Consider the following 6142-nt stretch of genomic DNA (forward strand, 5'->3'; position numbering starts at 1 on the left):
GAACTACAAAGTTTGGCATTGTAAGAATATAACATGAAAGGGGAACAACCACACATTCTTTCTGCCTGTTGCTGTTTCTAAACATCATGCTCTACATACTGCCCTTGACAATCATCTAATTTCTCAAAGATTCTGTCCAGTGTGGATATATACAAGAAGAAATAGCAAACCAAACAAAACAATTTCTAGCAGCAAACTGAAAAACTAGACTACGATGACAGTTTTATCAGACAAATCATGTAGAGGTTCTGAATTCCTCATGATATATATGAAGAATCAAATATATTAGTCACATGTTTAGACCTTTTCATTTCTGTACCTATATTAAGAATTGTAATATAATGCTTTTCTGAGACTAGCATATATTAGCAAATGTTACTACAACAAATATCTTCCCCGAAGTGAACAGATTTAGCATGTAATTTAATACTTGTCAACTGAAAATACAATTAATAAGTTATTTCATGCATAATGTGATTATCTGTGGTTGAGAGGAAAGGTTAACATGGGCATGTGTTAACATAAGACAAGTGTTTTCAGATTCAATGCAGAATGTCTTCTTCAAGGTAAGATCTTGCCCTTGGCTAATTCCTCTATGCAGATATTCCTTTCCTTTCCACTTAATTCTCTATCTTAAGCCATTTCTCCTTTTGAGAAGTGTCCCATGAACCAAACTCAGCATGTTTTTAGCAGCTTACTCATTTTTCAAAAAGAAAAAGGAGCATCATTTTCTATGAATGTTTATTGTGTATATGCTGTTTGTCAGGAATTCAATGGACTAAGTAGAGGGATGGAAGATATGATGAAATTTAAAAATTTTTGTCCCAAATAAATTTCTTCCTAAAAAAAAAATAAAAGTTTTTGAAAATTTTGTTTTTTGGGGAATAATTTAAGATTTTCAGTAAATGTTCCTCTAGGTCAAGTTTTTACAACTTTTTTTTGTATCATGGACCTCTGTGACAGCCTGGCGATACCTATACTCCTTCTCAGCATATTTTTAAATGCATAAAATAAAATACATATGATTACAATTAAAATTGACAATTAGATAGAGATACAAATAGCAGATGGCTTTAAAAACTCATGATAACATAATATATATGTCTTTACTAACATTAATAATAAAATCCAGCTGCAAATCTAAGAGCTATCATATTTTGAAGTAGTGATGAGTATAAAGGATGTTTTCAAGATATCTACAATTGTAATGTGATAAGAAAATGTCTTTTATTTCTCTTGGTGTCAGACTCACAGAAACAGTTAATAATTACTATGGTTTAAAATCTACATTCATAATTGAGAGAAATTCTAGAAGTTCAGAAAAAAAATTAAAGAAATTCTTTATCTATCAAGCCCAGGGACTGCTGAATTCGATCCCTGAACCCAGGCAAAGAATCTTGTTTTACAGGATCTGAAATCAACACATTGACTCCCTTTCTACTGTTAATATGGAGATCACCATAACAAGACCCATCCCTCCATGAGAAGAAGGCAAGGGCCATCTTCATTCCCAGTTAGGAGCTATGAGGAAGAAGAGGTGGTCTACTATTGCCTTATCCCTTTAAGATGCTTCACTGTAAACTCATTCCACATTCTTTGCTTTATTCTTTACAATTTCAGAATTTTTTTTGTTTTTAAAAAAGCTTTAGTCTAGAGATAGCACAAAAAAACATGATTTTTTTTTCTCTATCTGCATCTTTTTCAGCTCAATTGATCTGACTGGCAATGAGGAGCTCCTCCAGTTCTATCTGTTCAAATATTTTTGGTCTTTTATAGTAGAAGACTAGAATAACTGTTTATATTGAAAAAGCATATGGGTGATCAAGAAGATGATCAATGTAAACATCTTGTGTCAAAATATGTAGTATATATTTAAAACAATTAAAATTTATAATGGAACACTATTATTTACTGAATGTTTGAGGGAGTCATTATTTTTGCAATACATTAAGCATATACTGCAGCCTCAGTACTATAAAGATATCTTTTAAAAACAAGTTACAACTGAATCACAATTTGAGATAATGTATCTATACACAAATAATTCATTACTTTATCTTATAGCCAAGCCATGAAACCATTATAAAAAAAGATTAAGAACATGAAACAGGTGATTACAGTTTATTAAGGCAACACGTAAAAATGGCAGTAACTCATTTTAGGGCAGTAACCCTAAAGATGAAATTTGAAGAAGTTTAAAAAATGCTCCTCTAGAGGTTGTTCCATTTCTGTTTTCCTCAGTATCATTAATATTTATATTAGGACAAATATATCATGTTTGGGAGTGGCTACTAAAATCAAAAGGAAATAAATTAGTTTCTGTTGTTGTTGTTTAAGTTATAAAAAGGAATATTTATTCCTTCTGTCTCTTTTATTAATATCTCTATAAACATGTATTTATGAATTTTATTTCATCTTTCCATAAAACTAGTCTTAATATTATATTTTTATGCCATACAATAAAAACTAAAAAGTGAATATTGTGTTAAGTCTTCTACCGTTCTGTGTCAAAACACATGACTTTTAATAATAGCAACAGTGACTTGCTACCACAAAGACTAGCGCCTGTGTAATCAGTCCTTCTTTGAGAATTGGGAGAAGTCTTTTTGTACCACCCAGATTGCTGATTCATGACACAATTGACAAGCTGTTAGACAGCCATTTATATCCTATTCAGGATCTTATTGGGGCAAATTGAGTCGAGTATAGTTGCTCAAGTTTTAACTCCTTTAAGAAAATCTGAGTCAAAAAGAAATTACGATTTCTATGTTTTTAGCAAATGCTGATTTGATTTGGTTTTGATTGCTGTGTTCCAGCTTATCACATAAAGGTGTCCAAAAAACAAGTCAGTATTGCCATGATCTAAATATTTTAATCATGTATGTATAGTATTCAAGGCTGTATTTCCTTGATTTTTAGAGTGACATTTTCTTCGGTGCTAAAAAAGAAGCAAACATTCAAAAGGAAAGCGGTGAGTATACTGTTTACTAATAATAACCTCCATTTATGTAAACCTTTATGGTCTTCAAAGCCCTTCTAAATTTATGCCAAAAAATGTTGATAAAAGGACCAAATGATTGTTACGTTACTGACCGGAATTGAACTATTTCATTTGCTACTCAAAAACAATGTTAAGATATAGGCAGAGCAGGCATTATTGTTACTATTTTACAAGTGAGCAAACTAAAACTCGGAGAACCAAATGACTCTCTCAGAACCATAGAAAAAGAGGCAAGTCTAGAAACAAACCTATGTCTGTCTCCTAGATCCTAGCACATTTTCCCTCCTGACATGCCAAATACCTTCTAAAATAGTTAAAAATGATGATTGACCTTAAATCACTTGTTTATCTTTGGAAAACCTTTTTCTTTCCGGATCCTCAGCTGCCTGGCACCAGCCTTCTGTGCAGTCTCTCAGAGTCATGATTAATAGGAGGGGAACAGGTAGCAGCTTGGCCATCTGCCATGCATAAAGACTAAGACTCCTAGTAAAGGGTTTCCAGGCTCAGATTTGCCAGACATTCTAAAACGAAGAGAAAAACAATTTCACCTCTGCAACAAATGGAAAAATAAACACCAAAGTCAGTATTTTGTGTTCCAAATGAAATTCAAGATAATTAGTTGTTATTTTTAGAAAGAGAGAATAAAATTTCAGCTGTGTACCAAAACTATAGTCTTATCCACTAGGGACATTGATGCAGAAGCAAGTAGAACCTATACAAAATCTGTAGTTCCTATAGGACTAGGTAATGCTTAAATATATAACTGGTTCCTATTATATAACTCAATGTTTAACCAAGTCCAAACACACTGCTGCCAACATTTTAAAGTCAACATTGATATCTAAAATAAACACAGGCTGACTAACACACACTGGTACTTTAATAAAAATATATTGTGAAATATCTCCTAGCCAAGAGAAGTTCTTGGGCTTTTTCTCTGGGTAATTGTTGATTAGTCAGAAGAATAATAACCTCTTTAAACATTTTAAAAATTATTTCATTCAACAGACTTTTCTTTTGAGCACTTACACTCCAGAACTGTGAAAGATATGAGATTTTACCCTGTGTTCAACTTAACAAGTTAGTTAAGCTGAACTGTTTCATAGAAGCTGGCAGAAGCCATGAGACTCCTGGGTTTCATAGAAGCTGGCAGAAGCCGTGAGACTCCTGGGTTAGAAACAAAAGACTATTATTTATAGCAGTAGCAGTAGCCAGCATCAGCATTTGAGAAGAACTCTTGAGTATAGGGATGCTAGATCTTTTATACTAAATAGTAAGCATGCCTGCTTATTGCTATTGAAAGAGACACTTCCTTACTCTTCTAAGGAAGTTTGCTATACAAACATCCTTGACAAATAGTCCAAAACAAAGGCAGTTAATGCCTCTATTTAAAAGATATGTATAATGTGAGAAATCCATAGAGAATTGTCTCCCAACACTTATTCTCTACCAGACACTGTGAGAAATGCTAAGGATATAAGATTAGAAGAAGGAATATGCTATTTTGTTCCTGATAAATCTAATATTGTTAATAAATTCAATCATGGCTTTGAACTCTCAAATTCTATCCATAGAAAATGTGGGAAGTTCAGTTTGTTTAATATTTGCCTTTAACTTGCTTCTTACAATCAAGAAAATTGGAGGATCCATGAGGCAGAAATCCCGTCCTTCGGTTCCCAACTTATTTGCTAGCGAAGTGTTAAAGTGATAACTGCTAGCAAAATGGGACAGACAGACTGTAGTTGCATTGGAGTGCAGTATTGCGTCATTTCCAAAGCTCCCAGTCTTTGGCACAATGATCTGAATGACATAAAGATAAAAGTCATTGGCAGGGGAAGTAGATAGCGGTGTTTAAAGACAGAGGTGAAAGCTAATAGAAAAAATATATTATGAAGGAAATCTCTCTTAATTGTACTGATAGAATTTGGAGACTTTACTATAAAAAAAAATTATAGTCAAGCCACACCAAGTTCAGACCAAAAGAGTTGGCTCTAGTAAATGAGTCAGTAACAAATGACCTTTAGAACATAATTTTTTTTTAGACAAGGCAACCCTTGGTTGACTTTACAGATTGCAAGGACCTTGTCAGCTTACAATCCCTTATTTTTTTATTTATTTTTTATGCCTATAGCACCTGGTCTTCCTAGGTGGTCTCCCATCCAAGTACTAACCAGGCCCGACCCTGCTTAGCTTCTGAGATCAGACAGGATCGGGCTTGTTCAGAATAGCATGGCCGTAGACTTTAAAACATAATTTAGACGTGAGTTTTTCTATGGGGACTTGAGCATTATCGCCAAAATGTATTAAGGAGAGAAGTTTTAAAATTTTGCTGAGAATATACAGTCTAAGCCTCTGAAAAAGACATAGTCATTTTATCCAAATCATTTAATCTTCAATGGATTCTTTATAATGACACTTCTTATTAAGATGATCCAAATCTCTTTAGTCTGACTTTTTACCAAGCAACTTTTCAATAATAATTTGACTTCCTGGGCATATTTTCCCACAAGTGAGAGAAAATACTGACCTGAGAACATGAATATTTTGGATCTCTTAATAGCTCTATTTTTTCCACTCCAAATTAGTCAATTGGTAATTGGATATATCAATCAGGCTCTTGTGAATTTAGTTGGTACAAGTCAGTTCCATCAGTGTCTGATTTCCCCTGAGTAACATGAAAATAACTAATGGAGTTTTTGAAAATGCTAACACACCATCAAGAAATACTTATGATCATCAATGTGCTTACCCTGGGGCTCTACTGATAATTATATATTCTGGAAGACTCTGAATGATTAACCAACTGACTTTTCTCCCTTTGACATCTTTTCGATGTAAAAGTGATTCTATCTGTCTTTTTCCTTTGGCTTTTCCATAAAAGTTAAAATTTAAGAATCTGTTGAAGATCTATCTATAGTCTTCAGTACACACCACCATTTCCTGCACTCGAGTAATAGCTATTAGCTATTTTTTTCTTGGGCTACCGATAACAATGACAATTTCCAAATCATTTAGCATATAGTCATGTTTGTTATTCTTTGATTCTGTTTCCACTAAGATTGTGTGTGTGTGTGCACACGCGCACGTGTGTGTGTGTGTATGTAATATTTCTGAGACATCATGGGATAATATTGGATAACA

The 6142-nt window shown here is 33.3% G+C and overlaps 1 pseudogene; it reads right to left on the minus strand.

Moving 5' to 3' along the window:
* Positions 1-5123: 5123 nt before the first annotated feature.
* On the minus strand, positions 5124-5242 carry LOC111734128 (annotated as a pseudogene).
* Positions 5243-6142: the final 900 nt, after the last annotated feature.

Source organism: Pteropus vampyrus, unplaced genomic scaffold (genome assembly GCF_000151845.1).
Source record: "Pteropus vampyrus isolate Shadow unplaced genomic scaffold, Pvam_2.0 Scaffold814, whole genome shotgun sequence".
NCBI classification, from domain to species: domain Eukaryota; kingdom Metazoa; phylum Chordata; class Mammalia; order Chiroptera; family Pteropodidae; genus Pteropus; species Pteropus vampyrus.